Source organism: Podarcis vaucheri (assembly GCF_965113315.1).
Source record: "Podarcis vaucheri genome assembly, chromosome: 9".
Lineage (NCBI taxonomy): Eukaryota > Metazoa > Chordata > Lepidosauria > Squamata > Lacertidae > Podarcis > Podarcis vaucheri.
Genome location: NC_138767.1, coordinates 15,704,799 through 15,726,170, shown reverse-complemented (window position 1 = coordinate 15,726,170; position 21,372 = coordinate 15,704,799). Strand labels below are relative to the sequence as shown.

At 43.6% G+C, this 21,372-nt stretch overlaps 1 protein-coding gene across 6 annotated transcripts in view; it reads left to right on the top strand.

The window, feature by feature from the left end:
* The window catches only part of MAPK10 (mitogen-activated protein kinase 10), a 247,710-nt gene that overhangs the window by 2,081 nt on the left and 224,257 nt on the right, over positions 1 to 21,372 (top strand). The window lies entirely within an intron of this gene.

Here is a 21,372-nt window from a genome sequence, read left to right as displayed (position 1 = left end):
TGAATTTGGCAGCTTCCCTGGTGTTTAATTCCTCTCTCTGCCCGTCCCCCATCCCCAGTGTAGCATCCATAAGGCTGCTGGGTCCAAAATTCAAAACAAAGGAATGCTAGGGAGAACCAATGATGTGAAACAGGGGCTGCCCCCTTAGGGTAAGATATGCCAATAGAGCATCTGACAAGCCTGAATTATACTGGCTCATTTCCTGGCTCCCCCTCCCCCCACATTATTATTAAACAAATGGCAGAAGTGGTGTGATCTGAGCTATTAAATCAGGAACCTGCCCCCTTCCCCCCCTCTCTCTCCCAGATGGACTTCTGCCTTGCTGCTTTTGAGCATATATTGTTTTGCAAATGCCTTGTATTATTGTTGTTGTTGTGGCTTATGGAGAGGGGTTTGGCAGTGCCGGAATAATTTGGGAAAGGACGAGGAGCGTTCAAGGTAGAAACATTTGCTGCCTTTGGCCGGCTCTACTTGCATGCTGACTATTAGAAAAAAAAAAAGCAAAACAGGTCCTCTTGTTGTTTGAGAGATGTGTGTGTGTCTACGTGCCTGCTTGCTGGGAGAGGCTGTTTATGAGCGGCTCCCAGAAGGGATGAGTGTGTGTGTTTTGCTGGCATATCTGTAGCCATTATTTAATGGCTTCCTAGCACAGAGGTCAATCACCGAAAAGGAAAAAAAAAATGTTGCTAAAGACACTGCAAACTCACACTCTTATTCTTGCAGACAGAATGGGGGAAATGTGAGGACACACTGAGCTCTCATTTAGGAACACGGCAGGGCCTTATATGTGGGGTTTTGGGGGCATGTTTTGGTTTGTTATTTGCTGAAAGATCCTTATCCCCTTCAAAGAATTCTGGGGGTGCAATGGGACTCAGAGGGCATCAGTCGGTTGAATCTCCTGCATAGAAAAGAGAGACAAAAATGGAAGAGCACAGAGCACTGATGGAAACAGACTGATGTAGCATCTTGGGCAGTGTGTCAGGGCTCGGCCAAGGAGATTGTTGCTGTCCAAGTCTCCATTTGCTGCCTTTGGGCCAGTCAATATTGCAGCCTAATTCCTTCCCATGAAGTTTGTGGGGATAAGCGAGTTGAAGAAAGGCTGGGATTTAAATTGAAATTATTACTATTATTATTAAAGGAACATCCTGAAAAGTCTTTTACATAGCTGCTAGGATCCTGATATCACCAATGTTTCCTGCCTAAGTAGGAGGGCCAGTTGCTCAGCAGCAGAGTGCATAAGGTCCTAGAGAGAGTCTCCATTGAAAGCAGCATTTCCCAAACTTGGGTGTCCACCTGTTTTTCGTACCACAGTTCCCATCCTCCGTGAGCGCTGCTTCAGCTAGCTAGGGATGATGGGAGTTGTAGTCCAAAAACAGCTGGTGATCCAAGTTTGGGAAACACTGATTAAAGGACCCCATGGCTTGGAAATAGCAGAAGCCCCATGAGCTGCTCTCAGTTTGATCAGACAATATTGGAGCTAGGCCATTAGTTCCCAAAGTGGACAGGACCACCCATTGGGGGGATGCTAGAGGTGTAAATCACTACCATACTTGGAAAAGCTGGTATCACTGGTTCCAGTTCATCAGTTTGTTGAAGTAATTAAATTAAATAGTTTTAATTGGTTTGTAAATAAAGGTGCAGCTAATTGTTACTGATCTGATCTGATCTGAATTTTACTGTGTTACTACCTTCTTTAGTAGGTTGTGCAAACTGCTGTTATCATTAATGCTTTTTATAGGGTAGGGGGCAATGGGGATGAGTTTATGGAACCAAGGGAGTAGCGGTCCAAAATAGCTTGGGAACGACAACAACAACAATTTTATTATTTATAGCCCGGCCATCGGGCTGGGCTACCCCCGCCACCCTGTGCAGCTTCCAGCACATATAAAAACATCAAACATTAAAAGCTTCCCAAAGCCTTCAGATGCCTTTGAAAAGTTATGTACAGTGGTACCTCGGGTTAAGTACTTAATTTGTTCCGGAGGTCCGTTCTTAACCTGAAACTGTTCTTAACCTGAAGCACCACTTTAGCTAATGGGGCCTCCTGCTGCTGCCGCACCACCAGAGCACGATTTCTGTTCTCATCCTGAAGCAAAGTTCTTAACCTGAAGCACTATTTCTGGGTTACCGGAGTCTGTAACCTGAAGTGTATGTAACCTGAAGCGTATGTAACCCGAGGTACCACTGTAGTTCTTAATCTCCTTGACATCTGATGGGAGAGTGTTCCACAGGGAGGGCGCCACTTCTGAGAAGGCCCCACTAAGGTAGATGGACCAATATCTGGGATCTATAGAAGGCAGTTCCTGACACATATATCTGCAGAGCCATCCTATCCATGTTTAATGGAAGTACGGTATAACTCTGTGCATTTGTATAAGTGAGCCATGCTGCATTCCAGTGTCGCTTAGTCTCAGGCAAGTGTTCATATACTTGTAGCCTAAGCTTGCAGTTTGAAATATACTTACAAGGGGATAAGCTCCATTTTTCAAAACAGTTTTATTGAAGCTTAACACACTGAGCACTAAGCTCCATTTGAACACAGTGGGACTTACTTCTGAGTAAACATGCACAAGATTGCACTGCTATTCAACGATCAGGTAGAAAGAACAAATAACCACTCTTCTGAGATGATCACAGTGCCTAAATCAGGGTTTTAGCATCCCTCCCTGCCTGTGTCGGTTATTTTGGGGGAAAACAAAACAAAACACCTCTGCAGCTGCTCTAAATTGGCTAACATATGTGGTGTAATCCATCTAAATACTCTCTCTTATTTCTAAAACGTTTGTTAACTGCTTGGGGAAATGGAAATTAAAATTTAAAACACTGAATGTACTTTTAGCATTACAAAATTAATAGAAGGATTGGAATGGATGTTTCGATAGCTTTGTGTGTGTTCTGATTTCTTGAGTTACTGTGGAGGGTGGGGCAATGGGCAGGAAGGAAAGTTAAGCTCCTTCAATAAACCAGAATAAGAAACATTTGCAAATGGGTTCCCAGGCAGCCTCTTATCCAGCTACTGTCCAGTCTGAGGCCAGCTTAGCTTTAGCATCGTAACAGCAGCACAAACCTCTTCACATCCTCTTGGCATCTTCATAACAGTAATTGCCATCAAGTTCCTCTCTTCTTCCTATATTCAGCATTCTTACAGGCATGTTCACTTAAAAAAGCTTTGCAAAGTGGCTAGGGTTTCATACTAATCAGAAACAAGGCCGCCTTTGCTGCAAAGACTTATTCTTTTTTTGCTTACTTTAGCACCATTTGCAGAGAGAGGGAGGCTTCTGGGAGGAAATATTCTTTTAGAGGTATATAAACCGCTGTAATGAGGAAACAGTGCTTAACAGTAGCCAAGAATGCCAAGCAAAAGCCCTCGAGCACAAGACTTCTGTAGTCTGGAATATCCAAGGCTGCTTTTGCAGCCTCTTCCAAAAAAAAATAAAAAAATGAGCAGGAACAAATGGCACAGAGGTGGGGAGCTGATCTTAGTAATATGCTGAATCCTATTTTTTGCTCCGCTCCTGTAAATTTAGATGGGTCTTAAGCCAAGGCTGCCATTTAGTTTTGCAGAACAAGGATATTTGCAGAACCAAGCAATCACTTTAGCTTTGCATTTTTTTGTGGCATTTTAGATCAGGGGTTCTTAACCTGTTGTCCATGGATGAAAGTCCATGTATAGGCTCCTGGGGTCCATGAACCCAAGAAAACATGAAATATTATTCTAATGCGAGAAATTAAATTGCATGTGACATTTTGCGTGGATGTGTTTATGTGCATTTTTATGTGGGGAGGAGGGGGTCCTTAGGTTTTATAAGATTTCCAAAGTAGGCTGTGGCTCAAAAAACAGTCCAGAGCCATTGTTCCTTGAACTGCTCTCTATCGGTTGATTTCGGGGTACATTGCATATATGACCTTTGTAACCCTTTTTTTGTAAATAAATTTTTGTTTGATTTTCAAAAATATAAACATACAACAAAAACCAATTCAGAATCCAAATATCGAGATTATTTTGAATCTCCTGACTTCCCCCCATCCTTCCCATGGGCCATATTAATAGTATTTTCAACTGCATATCAATACTTCTCCAATTTTTGTCTTTCTAAATTATCTGTGCATTCCGTTAGTGTGGTTAAAATCCTGCCAATGTTTCAACCTGCTTACAATGGTCTTGTATATAAATTATAAACCTTTCCCATTCTTTTTTAAAGTTCTTTTCTTCTTGATTTCTGAGCTTCCCAGTTAATTTTGCCATTTCGGCATAGTCCATCAACTTGGTTTGCCATTCTCCTCTGGTCGGAGTTGTCTCTTCCTTCCATCTCTGGGCTAGTAGTATCCACCTTTGTAATCCTTTTAAAGGTAGGTCAGTAGCCCCTACAGTACAGATGGTGCTGGCTCATTGTGTTGTGTTGCTGTGTCAGCCAATATAGGCACAGAACGTATTGAATCCTCTGGCACCAGAGATTATCGTGTGGCTCCTAGGCATCCACGAGGATGATGGGAGGTATAGTCCAAACACACTGACTCATGGGAGATGACTGCTGACGGGTGTCCACATGCTCAGTTATGTCATTAGCATCCATCTGTTTCAGAAAACAATGGAGGAGTGCCTCTGGGGGTGAGTTCAAACTGTCGGAGAGTTACAGCGCCTGCTGTGGCTGTAGAGGCCTCTGGTTGTGCTGCTGCAGATGCACTATGGCGGTTCTTCTTTCATTCCTCCTCTGGTCACTGCTATGGATTCACAACCTGAGTGTCTCAAGGTGTAGCACCCTGCTTGTGGTTAACGCTTAGCTGGAATGAAATATTCAACGCAGCAATAGAGAAATTAAAATAATTATTTATTTGTCAGACAAATAAATGAGAGGCACAGTGGTATATGGTTACCAAGCTCTGGCCTGGCTCCTGCCATTATGGCCAGCCCTTATATTCCCTTAATCCAGCCCCCTTTGCTCCTCCTGTGGCTGCCTCTGTCCAATCAGCCTAGTTGGATTTCCTATTGGCTGATTGCTATACCCAATCCTAAAAGATACACCCACATCCTCCTGTCCTTATATGGAACACAAACAGCTATATATTGTTACATCTATAAATGACAAATAAGTAGTAATATATCTTACATGTGTCTCAACAAGGAATCTTAATTACCAGCTCACCTCTTGCCCTCCTTGCCCTTTTGCCTTCTAAAACAAATGGTTAATCTTAAATTTTTATCTTAAACATATGTCAAGGATCTTGAGTTTCACATCAACATTGAAAGATCTCCTTCATTTGAAGGTTTCTAAACAAATGTTTGACAACTAATAAATCAGGACTGCTCAGGACGGCGTCTCTTGTCTAGCAAGGGGGGGCAAGACTGGTGGCTGACTTAATTTCAAAATACAACTCTTAGAACTATATGAAATCTAGCATTTCTTAAATCCTTTGCATAATTACATTTAAGACAATATATTTAATACATAACATAGGTAGCCTTTTAAAAGGAATAAGGCCTTTGTAAAGTAAAAAGGAACTCAGTAAAAAAACAGCTTCAAAAGAAGCCTCTCCAGTTTACAACCCCTCCTTCAGCCAGCTGCTTTTCCCATTAGACAAAAAGACTTGCTAGCTAGATGCTTCCCCATTTGGTCTTGGCCTTTTAACCTTAGAAAGAAGATCTGGGTCATTTACTGGGAGGCACATTGATATTATTTTACTATTTACCAACTATTAATTATGTTTATCTCTGCCTTTTTTATCTTCTGTAACATGTAGGGTCAGTTTCCTGTAATTTCAGCTTTTACGACTTTGAGAATTGTTTTCTGCTATCAATCAAAGGGGCCCTTGTCTAGAAGAATAAACATTACCAAGGTTGTAAACTGCTGGTCTTCTGGCTTGAAACTTTTGAAAATCTTTAAGCTCTCTTTAATATACAAGTCCTGATCAAACATTAATAAAATGCAGGCTTATGCCTGATGCCTCATTCCCCCCTTTCAAGCTCAAGGACCTTCGTCCCAAGTGTCCTTGATAGCTTGACCTTCATCATATTCCTGAGGTAAAGCTCTGTATAGGGCCATGATATGAGGTAGAGTTTCATTTGAAACCATCTTGCTAATTGTACTTCTAAAACATGAAATGATACATGGCATCATACATAAAACCATTACCACTACTGTCAAGAAAAACAAGCAAGACAATAGTATCCCTTTGAGTCCTGTGACATTAGGTAACCAATTGGTGAGCCATCCCATATCCCATCCTTCCCATGTTTGTACTGGGACATGTGCTATATTCTCCATCTTTGTGGCCAACACACGGATTGCCTCACCATTATCTGAAATGTTAAAGCAACAGGCATTCCCTGTCAAGTTCAAGACTCCACATAGGCCTCCCTGCTTGGCAAGTACATAATCCATTCCCATTTTCAGCTGCAAAATGGCGGCTCTACTTTCATCCAACTGTTGTGCAATAAGTCTCAAACTCCGGGCCGTTGCATTGGTTACAAGTTCCACTACTGCTTGCAATCGAATTATTCTGTTTAGATTATAAATAGGATCCCGTGCCCCTTGTATGAGCTCACCAGGATTCCAGGAGGCAGGATCATAATAGGCTATAATGCGCTCTGGTGGCCAATCATCAGTACCGCTCCAACTTTGGGTACTTCCTCCTGCTATATGAGAAATATCAGCGTTTCTTCGTGTTCGCTTGGCCAAATTAGTGGGCATAATCCACATTGGTGGCAATACCCATCCCAGGAAACAAGTCCCACTCCATTTGGAGGGGAGTTTCTTGTATGCCCATTCTCCACATATCCACCACAACCATCGTGTCTGAGGTCTTTGGTACGTGGAGTACAGAAGGCGAAATAGCAAAAGAGGTAGAGAGTTCACAGTGCAGTATGTTAGATTGCCTTTTTCTGTCACAGTTATGTTCCATACCACTTTCCATGCATGAATAAAAGGAGGTGCACAGGGCAAGGCATCCCGAGTTCGATAGGTAGTATCGTGTGCCCAGGTATTCTTAATATTATCCCAAGTATAGTGACAATGAGAAGAGCCTATCATGGTAGAATCAGCTGCATCTGATGATTTATGTACACAGAATTCCCCTTGTACAGGTATAACTCGTAATGGTTTAGTTGAGTTCCATCCGGGGAAATTCTGTACTTCTGTTTGGTGTGGTATTTCGCTTACCATACCAATGGCATCTAATGGTATCGGTAATAAGGGCATACCTCCCTCTGAATCATCTGGCCCGAGAGAGCAAACAAGGCAATTGGTCCTATTTGCAACATTGGCTACCATTTCAGCTAAACCTACCCACATATTGTGGTCATGGTGGAATCCATATTTAGTCAATTTGGCCAGATTCAAGGACCCTTCCCCTTCCCAAGGGATCAGGATTAATAATAGAATCATGTTGATGTCTAGCATATGCATTCCTTCCACAAAAGATTACCTTATAGTGATAGCAAATAAATATTAGTCCCAATATAATTCCCCCAGTGACAGGAATGGGGAACCACCAAGACCAAAACATATATCCCGAGGATCCCCAATGAGTAATATCTCTGATAATTGTTCCACAAGGGGGGGGCAGTCAATCAATTGTATAAGAGAATCTTTCCTTTCACAATCGCTGGTTCAGATGCTCCTCAAGCTTCAGGCGTGCGCAGGTCAGCCAGCTTCCAGGTTGTGGCTGCAGCAGGCCGGTCGTCTAATGTTGCCCGTGACCTAGCCCGTTCCCGGTAGGGCTAGATACAGGGGTTTTTGGAGAGAGTCAGTTTAAGAGGATTAGAGGGGTCACCTTTGCACGTCCAACTGCCTTCGGACTTCTTCAAACGGGAGTGATGAATCCAGGGGGTCACCTCAGCTACCTTCACCGCTGTTGGAGTAGAGAGCAAGACGGTGTAAGGTCCACGCCACTTAGGTGCAAGTGGATCACGTTTCCACTCTTTCACCCATACGCTATCGCCAGCCTGGAACTGATGAATCGGCTCGGCAATGCTGCACGGCGTGCGCTCGAGGGCCCACCTGTTAAGAGAAACAAAAACACGGGAGAGAGATTGCACTTGTCCCTGTGTCACATGGTCTCCTATTTGTTTAAGGTCAACTGAAATATCCTGAACAAAGGAGGGCGGTCTCCCATACAGGAGCTCAAAAGGTGACAACTTAAGTCTTTTTGTGGGTGCACACCGAACACGAAACAGTGTTATGGGTAACACATCTACCCATCCCAATCCCGTTTCCTGGGTTAATTTTGCCAATTGGGTTTTCAAAGTCCGATTCATTCTTTCAGTTTTCCCTGAACTCTGAGGTCTATAGGCTGCATGCAGTCTCCATTTCACTTGTAGGACTCGACATACTTCTTGTACTACTTGATCAATGAACGCTGGCCCATTGTCACTTCCAATGCATCTAGGTAACCCAAATCTCGGGATCAATTCAGTGAGGAGTCTCTTAGTTACCTCTCGTGCCTTTTCAGTTCGGGTGGGAAAAGCTTCAACCCATCCGGTAAGAGTATCCACAAACACAAGGAGATACTTGAATCCCTTAGAAGGGACCAGCTCTGTGAAGTCCACAATTAGGCTTTCCATGGGGACATATCCCACATGTTGGATTCCAGGAGGTTGTACCGGTCCCTGCCTGGGATTGTTTTTAGCACAAAGAACACATTTCTGTGAAATGCAAGTTGCTAATTGTGATAGATTAATAATATACAACTTCCGACTGAGACTCTCTCTGGTTGCAGTACCGCCAAGGTGAGTAGATTCATGATAATTTCTTACAATTGTGCCTGCTAGGTGATGAGGTACATAAATCCTATTGTCCGGCAGGATCATCCAACCGTCCTTCACAACCGCTCCTTCCTGTTCAGCCCACTTCCTCTCTTCTGGGGTATAGTGAGGTTTAACTTCTTCTGGAACTACCTCTGGTATGAGGGCTGCTATAAATCCTCCCACAGGCTTTTGGGCTGCCTCTCGGGCTGCTTTGTCAGCAGCATGATTTCCTCTGGTTATTGGATCCCTTCCTCGTCCATGACCTTTGCAGTGCATTACAGCAATCTGTTCTGGAGCCCATACTGCTTCTAACAGGATTTCTACTTCAGGTCCATATTTCAAGGCCTTCCCGTGGGCTCCTATTAGACCTCTTTCTTTCCATAGAGCACCATGTGCATGCAGGGTTAAGAAGGCATATTTAGAATCAGTATAGATGTTTGCCTTACATCCGGCTGCCAATTGCAGAGCTCTAGTTAAACCTATAAGTTCAGCTTTTTGTGCCGAGGTGCCAGCAGGCAAAGCTTCAGCTTCCACAACTTCCTCATTGGTGACCACAGCATATCCTGCTCGTCTGGCACCTTCATGCAGGTAACTGCTACCATCAGTATAATATACAACATCTGGATTTTTCAATGGTTCATCTTTCAGATCAGGTCTACTGGAATAAACTTCATCCATTATTTGGAGACAATCATGTGATTCTTCATCATCTACCTCTGGTAGGGGCAGCAAAGTCGCTGGATTGAGCATATTCACTACTCGTAGATGAATCCTGGGATTTTCACACAATAGGCCTTGGTACCTAGCCATCCTTGGGTTCGTTAGCCAATAACTACCCTTATATTCCATGAGTGTCAGAACAGCATGAGGTACATTCACATACATCGTCTGGCCGAAGGTAAATTTATCAGCTTCTTTGACAAGGCTGGCAGTGGCCGCTACTGCCCTTAGGCATGGAGGCCATCCTTTTGCTACTGAGTCCAATTGTTTTGACAAATAAGCTACTGGACGGTTCCAACTTCCTAATCTCTGGGTCAGGACTGCCGCTGCAATCCCATTCTGTTCATGTACATACAGCTGAAAGGGTTTTTCTGAATTAGGCAGTCCAAGGGCTGGGGCCTCCATAAGTCGTTGTTTGATAACTAAAAAAGCTTGTTGCTGCTCAGGTCCCCATACGAATGGGTCCTTTTCTGCACCTCGAGTGCTTTCATGTAAGGGCTTGGCCAGACTGCTGAAATCAGGTATCCATAGTCTACAAAACCCTGCTGTTCCCAAGAATCCTCTGAGTTGTTTCCTTGTGGTAGGTTCCTTGATAAGGCAAATAGCTTCTTTCCTCTCTGGTCTCAGTGCTCGTTGTTGGTGTGAGATGTCAAAGCCCAAATATTTGACCTTTTCTAAACATAACTGTGCCTTTTCAATTATGTCTCTCCTTTCCTCAGTGGTGAACAGAGTATTCAGGAGCTGGCGGCAATCTGTCCAAGTAGGACTATGAGTATTTATTATTGAAGTCACCAAGTCCATCATAGCCTGAGGTTTTTCTGCGAAAGATGGGGTGTGTGTTTTCCAATTCATCAGATCCGTAGTTGTGAATGGAATGTACTGAAGGGTCGAAGTTCGAGGTGGCCGTCGTCCGGGTTGCCCGTTAACCAGCACAGGCTCCTCAAGTGCATCAAATACTCTTCTGAGAGGGGCTAGTACGTGATCTTTCTCTTCGCTTTGCTCTAGGGGCCTCAAATCATAGGGGATGGTATTTGTCCCAAGGCGTTCTTTTAGCAGCCTTATACGCCTGGCTGTATTGCTTGCTGACCGATTAAGGTCTCCCTGTAACTTCTGTAATAATTCTCTAGGACTTGGATGTACAGGGGTTTGGGGTAGGCAATCAGTTGTTCCACTAAAAGAGACTGTAGATGGAGTTCTACTGGGACTCACAGATGGAATAACCACTTCTGCTTGGGCTTTATTATAGGCCTCCAATGCCTCCTGAAGATATTTATCATAATCTATCAAGGAATCAAGTTCTGTGGCTCCAGCCCCATTATTCATTCCACTTTCTTGCCTTGGGGTTACAACTGGTGGAGTGTTTGGATTAGGCTCCCTTCGATGTGGAGCATAGGGTGGAGGTGGAAGCAGCTCTTCCTCTGGTCCCTCAAAAATGGGTTTGAGTTTATTTGGCAAGATTCCTTTCCTGGCTTCGGCTTTTACAGCCAATAATTTGCATCGTTGGACTTTGCATTCCCTTATCCATGGAGGATTTTTATTTAATGTGCTCAGCCAGGAATCTATATATGAAAATTGTTCTGGGCATCCTCCAGTTTCTTTGGCGATGTTAGACCAAAGTTTGCTTACTAAATTTATATCAAAGGTTCCTTGAGATGGCCATTCAGTATTTTGCTTCGGCCACTCTAATTCACATAACGTTCTCAGGCGCTCTGGCGTCATTTTGACTCCATATGCCCCTGAGAAGGCTTTCTTAAAATTACTTAACATGCATTCAAGAGGTGTATTTCCCCCCTTTGAACCCCCAACTCCCATTGTATGGCCCTGTGAAGTATCCACTCAGTCACTCACACACACACTTCGTGAGTTTCCTTGCTCAGTGAAGTCGCCTTACTGAGAACCGAAGTACTACCCACTCCACACTCAGGTCAGCTACAGATTGCTCTGTACTTTCTCACACATACAATGCGCTAGATACTTCACCACACACTACCTCCCATTCTTCCCTTTTCCCCCACCAGACCACCATCTGATATACCCAACCACCTAGCGTACTCAGTTCCCACTTACTGAGACGCAGAAGTTTGATCAAGACTTCTCTTCCTCCCAATTAATTGGAGGGCCAAAAATCCCTTTGTGCACTTACCCTTGGTTGGTTCCGTTTCCCCCCGGTCCGTCGCCGCCAGTGAGCAGGGTATCAGACAGATGAGACTTCTGCGTTCCCCTGGAAAAAAACTTTCCAGTGCGCGCTGGGTAAGCAGTTTAGAGATCCTCTCTCTTGTACCCTGCCCAGTAGGGCGAAGGGGCTGCGTTCCAGCAGACCACTTATCCGAGTCGCAGGCACCATAAAATGTAGCACCCTGCTTGTGGTTAACGCTTAGCTGGAATGAAATATTCAACGCAGCAATAGAGAAATTAAAATAATTATTTATTTGTCAGACAAATAAATGAGAGGCACAGTGGTATATGGTTACCAAGCTCTGGCCTGGCTCCTGCCATTATGGCCAGCCCTTATATTCCCTTAATCCAGCCCCCTTTGCTCCTCCTGTGGCTGCCTCTGTCCAATCAGCCTAGTTGGATTTCCTATTGGCTGATTGCTATACCCAATCCTAAAAGATACACCCACATCCTCCTGTCCTTATATGGAACACAAACAGCTATATATTGTTACATCTATAAATGACAAATAAGTAGTAATATATCTTACATGTGTCTCAACAAGGAATCTTAATTACCAGCTCACCTCTTGCCCTCCTTGCCCTTTTGCCTTCTAAAACAAATGGTTAATCTTAAATTTTTATCTTAAACATATGTCAAGGATCTTGAGTTTCACATCAACATTGAAAGATCTCCTTCATTTGAAGGTTTCTAAACAAATGTTTGACAACTAATAAATCAGGACTGCTCAGGACGGCGTCTCTTGTCTAGCAAGGGGGGGCAAGACTGGTGGCTGACTTAATTTCAAAATACAACTCTTAGAACTATATGAAATCTAGCATTTCTTAAATCCTTTGCATAATTACATTTAAGACAATATATTTAATACATAACATAGGTAGCCTTTTAAAAGGAATAAGGCCTTTGTAAAGTAAAAAGGAACTCAGTAAAAAAACAGCTTCAAAAGAAGCCTCTCCAGTTTACAACCCCTCCTTCAGCCAGCTGCTTTTCCCATTAGACAAAAAGACTTGCTAGCTAGATGCTTCCCCATTTGGTCTTGGCCTTTTAACCTTAGAAAGAAGATCTGGGTCATTTACTGGGAGGCACATTGATATTATTTTACTATTTACCAACTATTAATTATGTTTATCTCTGCCTTTTTTATCTTCTGTAACATGTAGGGTCAGTTTCCTGTAATTTCAGCTTTTACGACTTTGAGAATTGTTTTCTGCTATCAATCAAAGGGGCCCTTGTCTAGAAGAATAAACATTACCAAGGTTGTAAACTGCTGGTCTTCTGGCTTGAAACTTTTGAAAATCTTTAAGCTCTCTTTAATATACAAGTCCTGATCAAACATTAATAAAATGCAGGCTTATGCCTGATGCCTCAAAGGCACTGCAAGGGATTCTCACACAGTGGGGTTGATGTTGCCATCCTTTGTGCCACGTTTGTAGATATCTTTGCAAAGCAGAGTTGGTCTGCCAAATGGGCCTGGTGCCTGAAGCCAGCTCCCCGTAGAGAACGTCCTTGGGGATCCTGCCATCTCCCATTCTGTGGGCATGGCCAAGCCAGTGTAGACGTCGTCAAGAGAGGGTGCAAACACGCTGGGAATGTAAGCTTGATAGAGCACATCTTTGTTCAATCTGCTCAATTATAGCCAGGGCTGGATTTAGGTTTGATGAGGCCCTAAGCTACTGAAGGTAATGGGGCCCTTTATATGTTCAGCTGTCCTTTGTCAACAACTGTTTTTTGTGTTGAATATATGCTGTATGGTAATTTTTGGACCTAATAGGTATGTAAAGCCATTTGCACATAAGAAAATATGTATTTTATCAAAGTAATTGTTGAACTGAAATACAATTAAGAAGTATAGTAATAGTGAAGTACAATGTTTTAGGGGTTGTTTTTAAAAGTCTGGAACAGATTAATCCGTTTTGCATTACTTTCTATGGAAAAGCGCGCCTTGATTTTGGAACGCTTTGGTTTTGGAACAGACTTCTGGAACGGATTAAGTTTGAGAACCAAGATACCACTGTATATAGAAATGAGCAAACCAGTGATATTTTAGGGAGTAGGCTAGCAGGCGGGGCCCATTACTTACATCATAGGAGCCTGCACAACACAAAACACTGTTGCTGTATGTAGGTTTTATTTTATTTGTTTTTTATCTTATATTTTGGAAATGTACATCCAGGTTTCTTTTCCTTTAATTTTTTTGGGGCCCCCCAAAAGAATGGGGTCCTATGCTGTAGCTTGCTTAGCTTACACGTAAACCTGGCACTGATTATAGCTACAAAGTAATTATTTGCAAAGGACACTAGTGATGAGTGAAGCTTGTAACGGGCCCAGGTGCCTTTTAAGGCTTGGAATAACAATCTCTTGAGATGAGCAGAACCACCTGTCTCTTTGGGAGAGGCAGAGGTTAGCTACCCCTGGCGTGGACTATACCACCTCACTTCAAATTCCTTAATATAACCCATTTTCGTCTGTGAAGGCTTTAACCCCTTAGTCCTGATCCTTCACCGAAACGTCTGAACACAGATTCTTCCACCGTGAACTCTTACTCTGTATCTCTCTCCTTCCTCTGCTGCCACTGCCATGTTGGGTTTTAGAATGTAAGTACCTGAAAGGCAAGGCTCTGTATGACTGCCACACATACTGGTGGTGCCATGGAAATATATAGGGTTGGGGAAACCTGTGGTCTGCTGTATGTTGATGGACTACAACTCCCATTTTTCCTGACTGGTGCTGATGGGAACTGGGAGCCTAAAAGTATCTGGGGCAGAAATGGGAATATATTCAGACGTGTGGAATCTACTTAAAAGCCCTAGAACCCTGAAACCTACTAACATAATGCTGCTACCAGGTAAGTTGAGTGCAGCACCTGGCGACACACAGGTTTCACCTGTGCTGAGGGAACTGTACTGGCTGCCGATTAGCTACCAGACTTGGCTCAATGTCTCATTACTAACCTGTCAACCCCCATAGGTTACCTGTGGACCACCAACCCCTGGACTTGTGAGATCATTCAAGGCTTCCCCAGCTTGGGTCTCCAACTGTTTTTGGACTACAAATCCCACCATCCCTGACCACTGCCCCTGCTAGCCAGGGATGATGGGATTTGTAGTCCAAAAACAGCTGGAGACCCAAGTTGGGGAAACCCTGATTTAGATTATCTGGGGGAACGTAACTTCATAATATTACAGAGCAGTGACACCCCCCCCCAAAGTGGGTGTTTATCACCTCTGCATCATTCTTCAGTTGATTCAGGCATCTTGTGAAGACATATCTTTCTGCCCAGGGTTTCTCTTACCCAGAACATTGTACCCTGTTATCACCAAATTTCTGTTTTTATTATATCCTTTTACTGCCTTTATGCCCATCCATTTGTATACCGCTTCGAGATTTTAAATATTAAGTGGTATAGAAATGCAGTGGTGCCCCGCAAGACGAACGCCTCGCAAGACGGAAAACCCGCTAGACGAAAGGGTTTTCCGTTTTGGAGGTGCTTCGCAAAACGAATTTCCCTATGGGCTTCCTTCGCAAGACGAAAGCCCATAGGGAAATCTCCGGGACAGCGGGGAAGCGCAGCGCGTCTTCCCCACTGTCCTCGGACCTCCTCCGAAGGCTGGCGGTGGGGCGGAAAGCCCTTCTCCCCGAGCCAGCCTTCGGAAGGCTGCTCCGAAGGCTGGCGGTGGGGCGGAAAGCCCTTCTCCCCGCGCCAGCCTTTGGATGGCTGTCCTGAAGACTTGCGGTGGGAGGAGGGTTTTCCTTCCCACCGCCAACATTCAGAATGCTGTTCTGAATGTTGGCGGTGGGGAGGAAAAACCCTCCTCCCACCGCAAGCCCTGGGAACAGAGGAGAAGCACTGCACCCCTTCCCCTCTGTTCCCGTACCTGTCCTGAAGGCTTGCGGTGGGGAGAAAAGCCCTTCTCCGCATCGCCAGCCTGGCAAGCGGTTTCCATAGGAACGCATTAATTGATTTTCAATGCATTCCTATGGGAAACCGTGCTTCGCAAGACGAAAAACTTGCAAGAAGAAAAAACTTGCGGAACGAATTAATTTTGTCTTGCGAGGCACCACTGTGCTCTCAAATGAATGAAGGGAGCCCAGGTGCAGAACAGCGGTTCAGGTGGGCAGACAGGTGATAGGAATTTAGGAACAAGATGTTCCTAGGAATTTTTGAGCCTTGGAATTTTTGACCCAGAACCAAGGCATTCTTTTTCAGCAATCCAACGTAGCCGGGAAAGAGCTTTTTAGTTGTTGTCATTGCTAGACAATGGGAAATGGGGAGATCCATTCCATTCTACTGCAAGTTGCACAGACGGATGTTGATTCCTCAATGTGCCTTCTCATCTAGAAGGCTGCAGGTTCTGTACTCCTGCAGTAGTGGATCCCATCAAGGAGAACAATGGTATTTCATTTATCCGTTCTCAACACTGCACTTCTCAGTCAACAGATACATAAAATGGTGAACCAAGTGGTGAATAGTATATAATAAAGTTTCGCGTCTGTGCCACATTTTGCTAGGAGCAACTACCAAGATAAGCAAATGTCTGTGACAGCTACAAAAAATATAGACTGTATTTTAATGGACTCGCTGCACTTTAAGGATCTTTAATGTACTTCTGTACTGTCCTGCGGTATGGTAGCATTGCATTAACGGCAAGTATTCTGTTAATCTGTGCTCTCTTACACAATTATCTGCTTTGTAAGTGGCCCGTCTTTATTTAGCTAGGAGAATTAAAACTAATTTTAATAGCTATGTATTGTGAATCTTTTCTTTGTGATTTAGGGCTAACTTTTGGGATTTGATCGCCAGCTGGCTTGTATCATTTCCGAACACAGCTATAAGAGAGATGCCTTTGAACCCCTTCTAGAGTGATGAAGGAGTCTCACAAGATGTGATGTGCTCCAGTGAAATGAATGCTACCCACTAGGAGGAATCTATTGAAACCATCCTTTCAAAGGCACCTTTTAAAAATGCCTCCAATATGACCACTATGTTATTTTCAGCTTGTCATCTAGGACCTTTCCTGTAATTTCATTATAAGACTGAAATGATAAGGGGCTGCAGAACCTTCTCGACAAGGAAAGGTGAAAGAACTGGGACTTCCTATTTTAGAGAACAAAAAAGAGACAGCAGAGGGCAGACATGACAGAAGTGCAAAAATACCACGAAAGGTGCTTCTCTTTTCTCTGTCTCATAATTGCAGAGCTCATAATTATAGAACTGTGGAATTGATTGGCAGTAGCTTCATGCCAGAACAAAAGAAAAATATTGCTACACAAGCATGCATGGTTTTTTCGTTATGTGAACGAAACCTGGGCTTCTGCACCCTCCCTTTGTGCATTCCATTTAACTTCCTTTCATGGCAAACCACAGTTTGACATTACACCAGAACTGGCAAAGGATGGTTTGTGCTTGCCTTCCAGCCAGAATTCATGGTTTGGAAGACAAGTGTGGACCATAGTTTCCTAGTTCTGATATAACCAGTCTATTGTTATGACAGAGGAAGAGTTGGGAAGGTATGAAGGCAGTGGAAGGAGAATTTATGTGATGTTCACTTAGAGAATGCCAAACCATAGTTGGAACAAACCATAGGTGTCACGATGGTCTCTAGCTAAGATGGCTTTTATCAAAGAACAGGGAATACCAGCAACACAGTGTATCAGCGTCGAGTGCTCCTGCTCAGTGTGCCAGCCATCTAGCCATGCTCCCTTCTAGGATATTGTTATAGATGCCATTCCATTTCTTCTCCTCCAGCCATTCAGCCATGCTCCCTTCTAGGATATTGTTATAGATGCCATTCCATTTCTTCTCCTCCAATTTTCTCTTCTCCCCCCACAAGCCAGTCAATATTGCATGCCCACTGAGCATGCACGGTCTATCTTGAATTGTTTTTGTCCCCCATTCTTTAATGGTCTTTTTGGAAACCTTTTTTTTTTTTAAAAAAAAAAACACCACTTCTGGAATCTTGGGGTTTCTTGAGGCCTGATAATACCTCCCCTCTTCTGCATGGATGGCACCATTTTGGCTATATAAACACAGGCACTTGGATAATGGGTTTGCTGTTAGGGTATATGATATCAGACATACTAATGGAGGGTCGGACATGATAGCTTAAATGAGCCCTCAGTATCCAGCAGTAGGAGAATTTGGATCAATTGCTGGATGCAAACTATGAAGAATGGCAGGCTGTCTTAGTTGAGGCTTGCAGAGGCAGGTAGTTGACTATTGCTAGACACACAAAACTGGACAAGATAAACCATTGCTTTGTTCCAGGACAGGCTGCTTTCATGTTCTTGTTTTACTTTGACGTACTCATACAGAGGATGCGAAGGTAGTATAAAGGAAGGCAGATCAGGATGAAAAGAATCTGTGCTGGTTATATTAGAGTTTTTTTGGGGGGGTTTCTGTTTAAACATAGTTTTATAGTTATTTTGGAGAGGACATTTCCTCCATCGTTCTTGGAGAAAGGGCATCATTTTCCAGATTTAACTCACCACCACCTATCCCGAAAACCAAACATCACAATGGTTGCTTTTGAGTTGAATCTGTTGTGTTTGTGTAACCTGCTTTGTCTTGCCTCCCCTCCCTGATTCATATCATTCTAGGGACATAAGCTGTCTTTTACCGGATCAGTTTCTTTGTCCATTTAGCTAAGCATTTTCTCCTTTTGCTGGCATGAGCTCTCCAGGGTCTTCAGAGAAGTACTTCCCGCTACCTGAGCCTTTTAAAAAATGCCAGGGATTGAATACATGGCCTTCTGCCTTCAAAGTATTCATTGAGCCTATGGTCCCTTGTTTATGCTTCTTCTTGGGGCTTTTTCATGCAGACATCTGGTTAGCCACTGTGAGAACAGGATGATGGACTAGATGGGCCATTGGTCTGATCCAGTAGGCTTGTCCTTTGTTTTTAAAACTGAGGTGTACTTGAGTATGTTGGTTTATGGCTGTCCCTGAGAGCCAGTGTGGTGTAGTGGTTAAGAGCGGTAGACTTGTAATCTGGTGAACCGGGTTCGCGTCTCTGCTCCTCCACATGCAGCTGCTGGGTGACCTTGGGCCAGTCACACTTCTTTGAAGTCTCTCAGCCCCACTCACATCACAGAGTGTTTGTTGTGGGGGAGGAAGGGAAAGGAGAATGTTAGCTGCTTTGAGACTCCTTAGGGTAGTGATAAAGCGGGATATCAAATCCAAACTCCAAACTCCTTCCCTTCCATGGCGTTGTGATCCTGGTCATATGCTAGGTGAATCTTGGTGGCCTCCAATATTTGGTAGGCAACACTTGAAAGTGCAAACGATGCTCACCTTAAGGCACGTGTGATCTGAGTGGTTTTTGTGAAGAATAAGTAAAAAGATTGTAGGAGTTATGTGTGGAGGGGCAAAGTTGTAAGACATGAACCAGGTTTGCAGTAGGTGCACAGAAATATAAAATGAACCTTTCAGCTAAATTACTGGCAAGTTATCGTCATCAGCAGAGTAAGACTGAGTGGTAAACTAATAATTTGTTGGTTCAAATTCTCCTCCTTTGAGTATACATCATCTGGCAAGCTAAGATCTTACGGCTTCAGCTTTATACTTCCAGTACGGAGATAATGGTCTGATTGGAGATATTACTGAGATCATGAATGTGAAATACTTTGAGCATTCTAAAGTGCTCTGTAAGGGCCAAGCTAGATACGACATCAATTATTTGAGTGCAATTAGTACACACAATTTCTTTGTTATGTAAACAGCAATTTTCCTCACCAAAACCACCTACTTAAATCCAATAGTGGCTTCCCTTGAAATGCAAAAAGATGTTGGGAGAGGTAATTTTTCTCAGGTAGGGTGAGTTAAACCCCATGGTTGCTATTTACTTAGCAAACAACAACAACGTGCATGTTAATTGCTTTAACACAATAAAAAAATTCCTTCCAGTAGCACCTTAAAGACCAACTAAGTTAGTTCTTGGTATGAGCTTTTGTGTGCATGCACACTTCTTCAGATACACAGTTTAACACAGTTGTTGTCGCTTCTATTTTGCTATCCCTAAATTTGCTATGGCAATTTGAGGTGTGTTTTATGATACTTTGGGCATTCCAAAGTATTCTCTATTTGCCTCCAATGTGTTAAGGTGGCATCCATGTTTATTTTAAAAATACATTTGCATAAATAAATACACAAGGATTGCCACAGTTTCAATATTGAAAACAATCTGCAAGGTTGCAAGGGATCAAGCAGAGGTCCCATGTGTTTGACAGCTATTGAGCGCTCAATAGTAATGGCAATGTATGTATGTGTAGGTCACAGGGGAGGAGACAATTTCTCATTACTGTATATAAATAGCTGGAGAAGCTTCTGAACAAGATGTGCTGAAAAATACCAGTTTTTTTTAAAAAAACAATTCTTGGCATGTATCTCTGCAAGATAAAATAATTTTGAAGATGGCTTGGAACTCTTGATTTGCAACTTTTTGGCGGTGCAGGGTACATTTATGATGGCTGCGATGACTATAGAGAACATAGTCAAGAAGACTCAGATGCCGTTGGCAGACTGACTTCTCTGAGCCTACTTCTGAGTCATCTGGCAGAACTGCAGTAGTTTCTTTTTTAAAAAGAAAAAGAAAAAAAGGACTTCACGTAGTTGTAGAGGCAAGTGCCCAAATCAGACATGGTTTATCACAACTAAAATGGGTGTTCATGAGAAGAGTCCTTCATTTTGAAGGGCTGCCTAGTGGTATGACCAGTTTAAAGATCAGAACCATAAGAAGAGAGGGAAGGGGGGCTGTCAATATGCAAATCAGCACATGCAAATATTATGCAAATCGGTGCCTTCTTTTTTGTGTGTAATGCATTTATTCTTTTTTGCAATGCCGAGACACTAGGGCTCGATGAGACCCCTGTTTTCACTTTCTGCTCGATACTGCAAACCTGGTGCAAGGTTACAGAAATAGGGTTGCGAAGGACTCAGCACATTGCCCCACCCCCTGCAAGTTGTGGGGTTCAGGTGTAGAACGAGAGCATCTGAGCCAATAACCTCCCAAGACTCTTCTGCTCGCCCTGGTTCTGTGTGGAATTGGGATAGCTTGCTTGTTTCTTTAATTTGAAGGCTCATTCCTCGCCTTTCAATCAAATGAATCTCAAAGAAGCAGGTGATAATACAAAAAAAGACACAGTATATATAAGGGTAAAGGGACACCTGACTGTTAGGTCCAGTTGCGGATGACTCTGGGGTTGCGGCGCTAATCTCGCTCTATTGGCCGAGGGAGCTGGCGTACAGCTTCCGGGTCATGTGGCCAACATGACTAAGCTCTTCCGGCAAACCAGAGCAGCGCACAGAAATGCCGTTTCCCTTCCCGCCGGAGCTTTACCTATTTATCTACTCGCACTTTGAGGTGCTTTCGAACTGCTAGGTTGGCAGGAGCAGGGGCCGAGCAATGGGAGCTCACCCTGTTGTGGGTATTCAAACCGCCAACCTTCTGATCGGCAAGCCCTAGGCTCAGTGGTTTAGACCACAGTGCCACCTGCATCCCAGTAATATATAAAAGGTCCCAATTCCATGCACTCTCACATAATGCAGCAGACCTTAGTCTTCTGGCAAATGGATGGGTCCACAGCATGATGCTCATTGGTTCTGCAGTCCCAGAGGAACTGGCAAGAGGAGCTGACTCAGTGTTATTTCTGGCAGGAGAGGGTGGATGGGAGCAAGCCCCCTGTAGCTCTTTCATCTCTGGTTGATGGATGGGGCCAGCCTAGCCTTTGCCTTTGGTG